This window comes from Sarcophilus harrisii, chromosome 1 (genome assembly GCF_902635505.1).
Source record: "Sarcophilus harrisii chromosome 1, mSarHar1.11, whole genome shotgun sequence".
NCBI classification, from domain to species: Eukaryota; Metazoa; Chordata; class Mammalia; order Dasyuromorphia; family Dasyuridae; genus Sarcophilus; species Sarcophilus harrisii.
In genome coordinates, this window is record NC_045426.1 from 193,635,014 (window position 1) to 193,647,120 (window position 12,107).

Consider the following 12,107-nt stretch of genomic DNA (forward strand, 5'->3'; position numbering starts at 1 on the left):
ATAAAGTAGAAAATGAAAAAGATCTACCAGATACCTCTTGAATGAAACTCTAAAATAAAAACTCACAGGAATATCATAAACAAAATGTAGAGCTCCCAAGACAGGAATAAATACTACAAATAGTCAGAAAGAAAGAATTCAGATATGGTGCTATATATAGTCCTATATTTGTGTTGTAATTAATAATAATAATAGCTAACATTATATCACACCTACTATGTGCTACACATTGTACAAAGTGTTTCACAAATATCATCTTCACAATAATCTTGGAGGGTAAATGTTATTATTATTATACCATTGTACAGTTGATGAAACTGAAGCAAATAAAAGCTAAATGACCTATCCAAAGTCATACAGCTAGTGAGTGAGGTTAGGTTTGAATCTAGGTCTTCTTCATTCTAGATACAGCACTCTAACTATTATAATAGTTATCCCTAAGTAAAAGAAAAATTTCAAAAAGTAGATTATGCCTGAGAATTGGCTTATAATATGTCGTCTCACTGCTGGATAGAAATGATACCCTGAGAGGATATAGCCAAGATGGTGGATTCAGGAACGTACTTGGACTCTTACCATTCCCCTCCAATTTTTTTACTAATGCCCGAAAGCAACTTTTGTAATGGCAGAGCCGAGAAAAAGTCAGAGGGAGACATTTTTCTGTCCAAAGAAAACTTAGGAGGTTTGTAGTAGAAGTCTCAGATGAAGATCTATCCTGCATACACATATGGCAGCAGCCACCACAGCAGAGAGTTTGAAAACTCTCAGCCCAGAAACTATAATGGGGTTGGACAACTGGTCAAAAGAAATTATAGGAGATCTGTTATTTCCACTGGGTATAACTGGACTGATTGTTCATACCTACTTATGGGTTCCAGTTCCAGATAAGAGAGGTAAGCTTGTGTCAGTTACAAGGGAGCAGGGATCCTTCCTGGTAAAATACCTGAGAGCTCACTAGGAGTCCTCACCTCTCTGTGGATCACATCACCTTGGAAGCATTAAAAATTTGACCCTCAAAACTACAAACATGAAAATGCCTCCACATACTCAGATAGGCAGAAACTAATGTTCAAAGGCAAGACATAGGCTGAAACAAAAGAACTTGACTATTAAAAAAAGCTACTAAAGTGGCAGATAAGATCAAAACATAAACTTAGCAGAAGACAGCAAAAGTAAAGCTGAAGGGAATAAGGGACAATAGCTATGCTACTAAATTGTTTTTTCACTTGTAAACTGGTCAAACCATTCTTGAAAACATTTAAAACTACGTCCAAAGGGCAATCAAATGTTACATACCATTTGATCAAGCAATATCACTACTAGATCTGTTTCCCAAAGAGATAAAAGAGAGAGTAAAAGGACCTATACATACAAAAATATTTATTAGCTATTTTTTTATGGTGACAAAAAATTGAACAATGTGGGAAGATGTTCATCATTTGGATAACGGCTGAACAAGTTGTGGCATGTGATTGTGATTGTTATGTGACAAGAAATGATGAAGATACTGCTTTCAAAAAAAGCATGGCAAGATTTATATAAACTGACAAAAAGTGAAAGAAGAATTAGGACATCATTGTGAACAGAAAGAGCAATGTTGTAATGATGATCAGCTATGAAAGACTTGGTTACTCTAAGATCAAAGATAATAACAATGTGCCAAGTCTGGATGGGAAAAATTACTTCTTTATTTTAATGAAAATGCAATTATAAGCATTTTATTTTACCGATTTAAGAAATATTTATCTGAACTTCACTTTACTTCCAAAGGGGTCCCCAAGATAGGTAATTTTGAAAAACTGAGAGGAATGACTGGAAATTCACAGCTAGTTTGATTTTATAGATACTTGCTAAAAATCTAAAAGTAGTCCCAACCAGTTGTAGCTGATTTTAGACATCTTCTTAGTGCATTGTAGTTTATTTGCATGGACTCTAAACATATAAGTTAGTAGGGAAGGTAGGGCTCCATGGTTGAAAAAAGTCAGTGAGTAAACATGCCTACTTTGTGAAGTGCTTTTAAATTACAAATAGATGCAAAAGGCAATTCCTGACCAAGGAGATCATAATTTAATAGAGGAAACAATAAACAAACAATAAGAAAAACATATTTTAGAAAGGGAATAATTGACATGAAATCCATTGTTTGTAAATACAATACCCATTGCTGTTAAAACACACATGCACACACATACATGAAAACATAACAAAATAAATGCAGCCTTTTTAAAAAATGATGAGTACTATCTATGTAAAACTAAGAAGAAACATGCTTTAACAGGGATATACTTAAAGGTTTCTCTATAAAATCAGGAGTGAGGCAAGAATGTTCATTATTACCATAATTATTCATTATTGTATTAGAAATGTTATTTACAGCAATAAAAACAAAAAAATTGCGAGAATAAAAACATGCAATGAGAAAACAAGATTATTATTCTTTGCAGATGAGATGATGGCATTCAAAAAATGGTGAAACATTTACATCTTTAAGAAAATTGAATTTTATAAAATAAATCCATATGAATCATTAGTATTTCCATATATTGAAACAAAACACAGCAAGAAAAATAGAAAGACAAATTCTACCAAAAAATTATTTTATAAGTCTCCAAAAAATAATCATAAAATTTTTGAAGAACAAAAAGTCAAGAATATCAAGGCAAAGAAAGCAAAAATGTTACAGAAATCAGACTAGAAGTTCCAGATTTCAAACTATATTATAGGTTATTAAAACAATCTGGTACTGGCTAAGAAATAGAGTGGTAGATCAGAAGAATGGATTACATACCTAATATAAAGAAGTGAATGACCATAGTAATCTGTTGTTCATTTGCTTTAGTTGTATCTGACACCTCTTGACACTATGAACCATACAGTACATTGAGTTTTATAACAAAGATACTAGAGCAAGTTTCTTCTCCAGTGAATTAAAGCAAATGGGTTAAATGAGTTGCACAGAGCCACATAGCTGGTGTCTGAGGCTGTATATGAAGCTTACTCTTCCCAAATCTAGCCCCCCTGAGCTACCTCCCTTCTTCCCTACAGTAATCTGGTATTTGATAAATCCAAAGATGCAAGCTACAGGAGTAAAAACTCACCATTACATAAACATTATTGAGAAAACTAGAAATTAATTTGGCAGAAACTAGGCAAAGGCTAAAATTTCACACCATATACTAAGATAAGGTTAACATTGACAAATGATTGAGACATAAAGGATGACACTATAAATAAATTAGGGAACTATATGAAAAAGTGTACTTATAAGACTAGTAGAAAAGGAAGAATTTGTGATCAAAGAAAAGATAGTGAGGATCAAAGGAAGCAAAATAGATTATTTTGATTATATGAAATTAAAAAGCTTTGCATAAACAGAATTAAAACAGTAAAATTAGAAGGAAAACTGGAAATTGGGGGGAACTATAGCAGGTTTCTGTGATAAGGCCTCATTTCTCAAATATATAGGAAAATGAGACAAAATCATAGAATTATGAAGGTATAAAGAATCAAAGGATATAAATAGGCTGTTTTCAAGAAAAAATCAAAACTATTAATAAGTATATAAAATGCTCTGAGTCATTACTAATTAGAGAAATCCAAGTTTAAACAATGTTTATATATTATCTCACACTTATCAGATTAACATGACAGAAAAAAAATGACAAATGAAGGAGTCAATATTGAACAATTAAGATACTAATGCACTGTTGTTAGGAGTTGAGAATTAGTCTGATCGTTTTAGAGAATAATCTGGAACTGAGTCCAGAGGGTTATAAAATTGGCTATAATCTTTGACCCAACTGTACTACTTCTAGGATGATATCCCAAAAAGATTGAAGAAAAGAAGTTTATTTGTACAAAAATCATTTATACCAAATCTTTTTGTATTGGCAAAGAAATGGAAATTGTGGAGATGCACATTAATTGCTGAATTGCAGAACAAATTATTGTGTATGATTGTAATGGAATACAATTGTGTTATAAGTAATAGCAAGCAGTATGATTTCAGGAAAAAAAAACATGGAAAAACTTACATGAACTAACTGATGCATAAAGTGAAGAGAACCAGGAGAATGCTATACATAGTAATAGCATTATTGTTTGATGAAGAATTATGAATGACTTAATTATTCTCAGCAATACAATGATCTATGACAATACCAAAAGCCTAATGAAGTATACTATCCAACTCCAGATGAAGAACTGATATTGTTTGAATACAGACTGAAGCATGCTATTTTCACTTTCATTTTTTTTTCTTTTGTTCCAGTCTTCTTGTACAAAATGACTATTATGGAAATATTTTACATAATTGCATATATATAGCCTATATCTGATTACTTACCTTCTTAGGAGAGGGTAAAGGAGAGGAATAAAAAGGAGGGATAGAATTTAGAACTCAAAACTTTAAATAAAAATGTAAACCTAAAACAAGTAGTGACAAGTAAGATGACTTCATAGAAACCTGGAAAGACTGAACCCATGAAAAGTGAAATGAGAAGAACCAGGAGAACATTTTACATAGTAATAGCAATATTGTAAGGGTGATCAATTGTGAAAAACTTAGCTACTCTAATCAAGACAATGATACAAAACAATTTTTTAAAAAAGCCATGATGACAAATGCTATACATCCCTAGAGAGCTGATAAATTCTAAATACAGATTGAAACACACTTTAAAAACTTTCTATTTTTTTATCTTATTTCTTATTTTTCTTCTTTAATTTTTGCAACATGACTGTTATGTATGGAAATCTTTTGCATGATTTCATGCATAATCAATATCAAATTGCTTGCCTTCTCAAGGAAATTTGAAACTCAAAATTTGAATAAAGAATTATAGTTATATATATTTATATTGTTGAAAAATGTTTAATGAATGAAATAACTAAAATATATTTTAAAAATAATTCTGCAGCACACATGCAGTATACAGTCTCCCATGTATACTCAAGCAATAAATAGCTGTAGCAAAATACTCAGCATATACTTATGGAAACAGTGTGATATAGTAGAAAGAGTGGGACAGCTAGGTGGTACAGTGGATAGAGCACAGTCCTGAAGTCAGGAGGACCTGAGTTCAAATATGGCCTCAGACACTTAACTCTGCCTAGCTGTGTGACCCTGGACAAGTTGCCTAACCCCAATCATCTCAGCAAAAAAGAAAGAATATTGAAACTAGAGTCAGAGTAATGGCATATAGCTTCTAGGGGAAATGTGGCAGTAGTCCTGAGGCCCCTGGGCCTTGGCAGGGATAGTTCCACAAACAGTATTGGCTGTCAAATAAAAATCTGTTGGTCATTAATAACAAACTTTCGGAGAAAATATTGAGGTGCATACCAGACCACTCTTCAACTCCACCTCTAAGACCACTCCTCACTTATATTTCTAAGTCATAAAATTACTATATCAGTGACATGAAACACCTGATCGCTCTATATATATATTTTTAATTTGTCTTCTTGCTCCTGGCTCTTTGGTGAATTCTTTTGGAACTTAGCCCACTTTAATTGGTATTACGATTACAATAAACTTTGCCCCTTGACTTGGAGATGGGTTCAAGCTTGCAAATTTTTTGGACAACTCAAGATATCCGTGTGTCACCCCCAACCTTTGGGGGGTCTCCTTTTAAACCTCAACAAGAAGCCCTCAGTTGGAATCAATGATCTGCCAAATACCAAGCAGGATTCTCCTCCCAGTGGCTTCTCTTTCATGACAACTGTTTGCTTACCATTAATTTGCTTTCACTTCTGCCATCAAAATTCTCTGATACCCTTTACCTTTGATACTACCCAGCTTCTATAACTGTTGATACTGCAAACTAGCTAAAGGAAACACAAAGTGGAAAAAATCAGCAACTATAGGCCTTAGTATAACTACATCAAGGTAATTCTCCTAGCCTTAGACACCATATGGGTGCCATCCCATCATCACTAGAATGAGGAAAGGGAGATCCTTTTTCTTTTCTTTCCTTTTTGCTGAGGCAATTGGCTGTTAAGTGACTTGTCCAGGGTCACACAGCTAGGAGGTATTAAGTATCTGAGACCAGATTTAAACTCAGGTCCTCCTGACTTCAGGGCTGGTGCTCTATCCACTGCAGCACCTAGCTTCCCCTGGGAGATCTTTTTTCTCCCCATCCTTCACTGTCATTAAATCTTATTATTTGGGAAGCTACAAGAAAAAAGGATTGCATACTCCATTCTGCTGAATCAAGGCCAATGAGTGACCAAAATGTGATACAAGGGATATCATACCTCTTAAAAAAAAAAAAACAAAACAAAACCTTTCAGTGTTGGAGCACCATTTGCTAAGAATAGCCAGGAAATTTGTTCTCTGCAAAGGCCTAAACAATGAAATCACCTTGACCTTGGAATGTCTAGCAATTTTTTAAATTAAAGTTTTTTTTTAATTTTCAAAACATATGCAAGGATAATTCCAATTTTTCTCCCCCATTCTCCCTCCCCTAGGTGGCAAGTAATCCAATATATGTTAAACATGGTAAAATATATATTAAATTCAATATAGGCATACATATATATACAATTATCTTGTGTCTAGCAATTTTTTAAAAGAAATTATGGGAACATGTTCCCTGTAGGCTCATTCAGTTTCATTACATAAAGAATACTCATGGTAAAGAAATGTCTATTGACTGTTTTACTTGTAGGTCCAATGCTGCAGAGTCACTAATGTCTGTTAGTGATATATTCTGTCATTTTTTTGTTTTTGCTTTTAAGTTTTTGTTTTGGATGGACAATTGTCCATCCACTGCTTTATGCCAGGTAACTCTGTTGAGATGCTGCTTCTCTCTACTGACATCTGCTGGTCTGTAACTATGAAATTTTAACTGAGCTATTGATAGCAATAATAGTAATAGTTGAGTTTTAAAAACTAAGGCAATTTCAAGTTTTCTGAGATGTATAACTGAGTCAGCCATACTCAGTTAACTATAAAAACTCTTAGGCATCTAAGACTTGAAGACATTTTTAGAATCTCTAAACTCTTTGAATTATGATTTAAATTTCCTTTTAATTCATATCATAGCCACAAGTTTTAACCTAAGTCAGTTCATCCTTGGAAAGGAATCTGAGTAGAGGTGAGGTCAGGGGATGCATTTCAATTCTCATAATAACTAGAGTTGTGATTTAAATCGACCCATGGGTCAGGATGAGAAGTATTAGAGCTCATTAATCCGAGGACTTTTCCCTAAATCCCAAAGCAATCTATGCTCCCTGGCATATAAATCTGCCAGATAAAACATTCTAGTTATATGGGTTGTGGGAAATATAACAATGAAAATATTGTTCTATAGTGTCATCTGTTAATTTTATAAAGTCCTAGAACTATGGATTATTGATGATAGTAATCTGGAACTGTGTCTGGAGGCCTGTATCTCTGAATTTCCTGGAGGCTACTTCTGTGGAGTCTACTACTCCAGTGCTCTGAGTCACTCAAACAATTCTATATCCTTCCATTATGGTCAATATGGCACCATTGTTTGAACTGTGAAGGTGGATACTTCAGTTTCGGGCCAATAAAGTATAAGTGTGAAGGCTCATTAACTCCATAGGGAAGTACTGCCCTACTCTGCATCCAGAATACAACCAGCACCCAGGAAAGGAAGGACATCTAGTCAGTCAATCAATGAATCAACAGAATTTATTATGTGCTTACTGTGCACCACGTACTATGCTAAATGCTAGAAAGGGGTAAAAGAGAGTCCCTACCCTCAAAGAGAATGGAGTGGACAATATGCAAACAAATATATACAAAGCAAGTTATATTCAGGTTAAATATGATATAATTAACAGAGAAAAGGCCCCAAAATTAATAGACTTCCAGTCAGTCTCCAGTTGAGACTTGAAGGAAGGTAAGGAGATTGATAAATAGGCAGAAAGGAGGAGGGGGAGTTTTCCACACATGAGAGATAGCCAGGGAAAATTCCCAGAGTCATGTGATGGAGTATTTTCTTCATGGAACAGTGAGGAGGCCAGTGGCTCTGGTCAAAGAAAACATGTAAGAGAATAAAGAACAAGAAGACTGGAAAGGGGACAGCCAGATGGTGCAGTGGACAGAGCATCAGGACTTGAGTTCAAATATAACCTCAGACACTCAACACTTATTAGCTTTGAGACCCTGGGCAACACACTTAGCCCCCCATTATGTCACATTTACCCTCCCTAAAAAGAAGAAAAAACTGGAAAAATAGGAAGGGCTTTGAATGCTAATAGAGCATTTTCTGTTTTATCCTGGAGGAAATGGGATATTAGTGGAGTTTATTGAGCAGGAGGATGATCAGATCTGTGAGATCTGATGATATGTGTCTGTCCTAGAGTGAAGAGAGTGTCAGAGGAGAGGAGATAGTATATTCAAGAGATATTACAAAAGGTAAAATTAGCAAACCTTGGCAAAGACTGAATAAGGTTGGGGGCAGCCTAGTGGGGAGAGGGAAGGGAAGCTGGTGAGAGATAGTGAGGAATCAAGGATGACTCCTAAGTAGCAATCCTGAGAGACTGGAAAGATGGTTTTGTGTCTATAATAGTAGTGAAAATAGGAAGGGAGAAGATTTGAGGGAAAGACAACAAGTTCTGTTTTAGACATATTGAGCTTAAGATCTCTGCTGGACATATGGTTTGAGATGTTTCAAAGGCAATTGGAAGTCAGCAAAGAGTTAAGGGCAAGAAAGGTAGATTTGAAAATTTTAAACATAGAGATTTAGATAAATGAATTTATTTGTGCTAATGAGATCACCAAATGTAGTACAAGGGAATAAGCAGAGAGTCTAGGACTGACCCATGAGGGACATTGAGAGTTAGAGAACATGAACTGGAAAAGGATCCAGCAAAGGAAATAGAGGAAGACACAATTACCAATAATTCTGTACCTATTTCTCCTCAGACTCTTTATTATAAAAACTCAAGAATTTGGTCTCAGTCAAGGATTGAAATTAGAGGCTTCTTTGCTCTTGACATTATTGTTTGAGATCAGTGACCCTATTTGAAAGTGATGTCTATCCTGTGTTGCATCATCCTAACAATCACCTTTGCGAATTCAGATATGTTCAGACTTTCATATCCCCAAAAGGAAGGATATCTAGTCAGTCAATCAATGAATCAACAGAATTTATTATGTGCTTACTGTGCGCCAGGTACTATGCTAAATGCTAGATAGAGGTAAAAGAGAGTCCCTACCCTCAAAGAGAATGGAGTGGAAAATATGCAAACAAATATATACAAAGCAAGTTATATTCAGGTTAAATATGATATAATTAACAGAGAAAAGGCCCCAAACAAATTGAACTGTCCTATCATGGAACTTAGTCTTTCCTTCTCCTTTTGTTTAAAAAAAGGCTTTTAAATGTTTCGATTTATTTCATTGTTTATTTTCTAATTACATGCAAAAAATTTTAACATTCTTTTCTAAATTTATATTTATTTTTTCTTCAGCTATGTTCAAGATTTTTTTTTTAATTTGTCTTTTAGATTTTTGAGTTCTAGGTTCTCTCCCTTATCTCCACCCATAATTAAGAAACCACATAAGAAGTTATACAAAACATTTCCATAACAGGAAAGTTGTGAAAGAAAACATAAGTCTCTCATCCTAATGAAAATTAAAACCCTCAAGAAAAATTAAATTAAAAATAAAGAGATAGAAAGAATAATAGAGAATACTTCAATCTATATTCAGACTTGATTAGTTTTTTCTCTGGGTATGGATAGAATTTTTCATCATAAGTCCTTCAGAATAGGTCTAGATTGTACTACTGATCAAAACAAAGTCATTTATAGCTAGTCAGCTCAGAACATTGCTATTACTTTGTATAAAGTATGTTTCACTTTGTTCATGGAGGACTTTTTAGGTTTTTTTTTCCTGAGAGCATCCTGTTCATCATTTTTCCAGAGAACAATAATATTCTATCACATAAACTGTCTTTGAAATTTTTTTATAATTAATATTTCTAATTGTATTTTCCCCCATTTATTCACTTTCTCCTTTCTCCCTATTTCTTCTCAAAAGTATTTTACTACTGACCACTCCATCCCCTAATATGCCTCTCTTTTATCACTTTCCCACCTTCCCATATTCCATTCTCCTCCTTTCCTTCAGGGTAAGATAGATTTCTATACCCCTATTGAGTATGAATGTTATTTCCTATTTGAGCCAATTCTGACAAAAGTAAGGTTCACTCACTTACTCATCCTCTCTTCCCCTTCTTCCCATCTACTGTAAAAGCTTTCTCTTGCCTCTTTTTTCATAAGAGATAATTTGCACTATTCCACTTCTCCCTTTCTCTTTCTTCCAATATATTCCTCTGTAATCCATTAATTTCATCATTTAAAAAAAAAGATATCCTTTCATATTCTACTCACACCCATACCCTCTATTATATTCCTTCTAACTGCCATAATAAGAACATTGTAATGAGTCACAATTATCATCCTCCCATGTAGAGATATAAACAGATAAACCTTATTATAATTTCCTTATGATATCACTTTTGTGATTACCTTCTTATGCTCTCCAGAGTTCTGTATTTGAAAATCAAATTTCCTATTCAGTTCTTGTCTTTTCAACATGAATGTTTGAAAATCCTCTGTTTCACTGAATGATCAGCTTTTTTCCTCTGAAGGATTATTCTCAATTTTGCTGGGTTGTTGATTCTTAATTGCAATCCTATCTCCATTGCTCTTCACAATGTCATATTCAATCCCTCTGGTCCTTTAATGTAGAAACTGCTAAATCTTGTGTTACCCTGACTGTGGCTCCATTATACTTGAATTGTTTCTGGATGCTCGCAATATTTTTTCTTTGACATGGGAGCTCTGGAATAGGTGATGGCCAAGTTCTTTTTTTTTTTTTTTTTTTTTTTTTTTTTTTAGTGATCATGATTTTCAGGTAGACCAATAATTTTTTGAATCATCTCTCCTGGATCTATTTTCCAGGTCAGTTGTTTTTCCAATGAGATATTTCACTTCTTTTCTATTTTTTTTTCATTTTTTTTGATTTTGCTTTATTGTATCTTGATTTATCATAAAGTCATTAGTTTCTATTTGCTCAATTCTATTTTTTAAGGAATAATTTTCCTCAGTGAGCTTTTGTACCTCCTTTCCCATTTAGCCAATTTTGCTTTTTAAGGCATTCTTCTCATTAGTTTTTTTTGTATTTCCTTTTGCACCTCTCTCAATTCTTTTCCCAATTTTTCCTCTATCTCTCTTGATTTTTAAAGTCCCTTTTGAACCCTTCGATGGCCTGAACCCAAATCTTATTTTTCTTGGAGACTTTGGATGTAGGGTATTTGACTTTATTATCTTCTGAGTGTGTGTTTTGATCCTCCTTGTCACCACAATAACTTTCAATGGTCAGAAACTTTTTTTCTACTCATTTTCCTAGTCTATTAGTCAGTTTTAAACTCTTTGTTAAAGTGAGGCTGTTTCCAGGGTGTAAAATACCCTGTTCCAAACTTTAAGGGTTTTGTGCAGCTATTTTCAGAAATCCTTCTAATAATCTGGCCACAAGAATTCTTTTCTATCCTGGAGCTACTAAATGTGTCCTCACTTCATTGTAGCTGTAAAATCTAGTGTGCTGGCTAGATCTGAGGGTCTTCTGATCAGGGCTGTGCTGGGACTGCACATCAGTCCCTATTGACACAGACTCTCTGCACTGACCTTCTCCAAGTCCTCCCTGGTATCCCTGGACTGAGAGATCCAGAAGTATCTAGCACTACTGCTGATTCAGACATCCCACCTTGATGATGATAGGGTCTGGGCTGGATGTGGGGCCCAGTGAGGCCTGCACTAGAATTGTGGGCTGGGTATCCACTGTGGTTCCACAGACCTTTTCTGTTGCCCTTCCAGCTCCTGTTTGGTGTCTCTGGACTGAAAAATCTGGAAGCCACCAGTATTGCCGCTGATTCAGAGTCTGGGCCCAAATAGGAGTAGCGATTCTGATCTCAGATAAAGCAAAAGTAAAAATAAATCTTATTAAAAGAGATAAGGAGGGAAAGTACATCAAATAAACAAGAACTAGGTTAATAGGATTCTAGAAAACCTAGATATGATAGGCCTCTGGAGAAAACTGAATAGGAACAGAAAGGAATACACCTTTT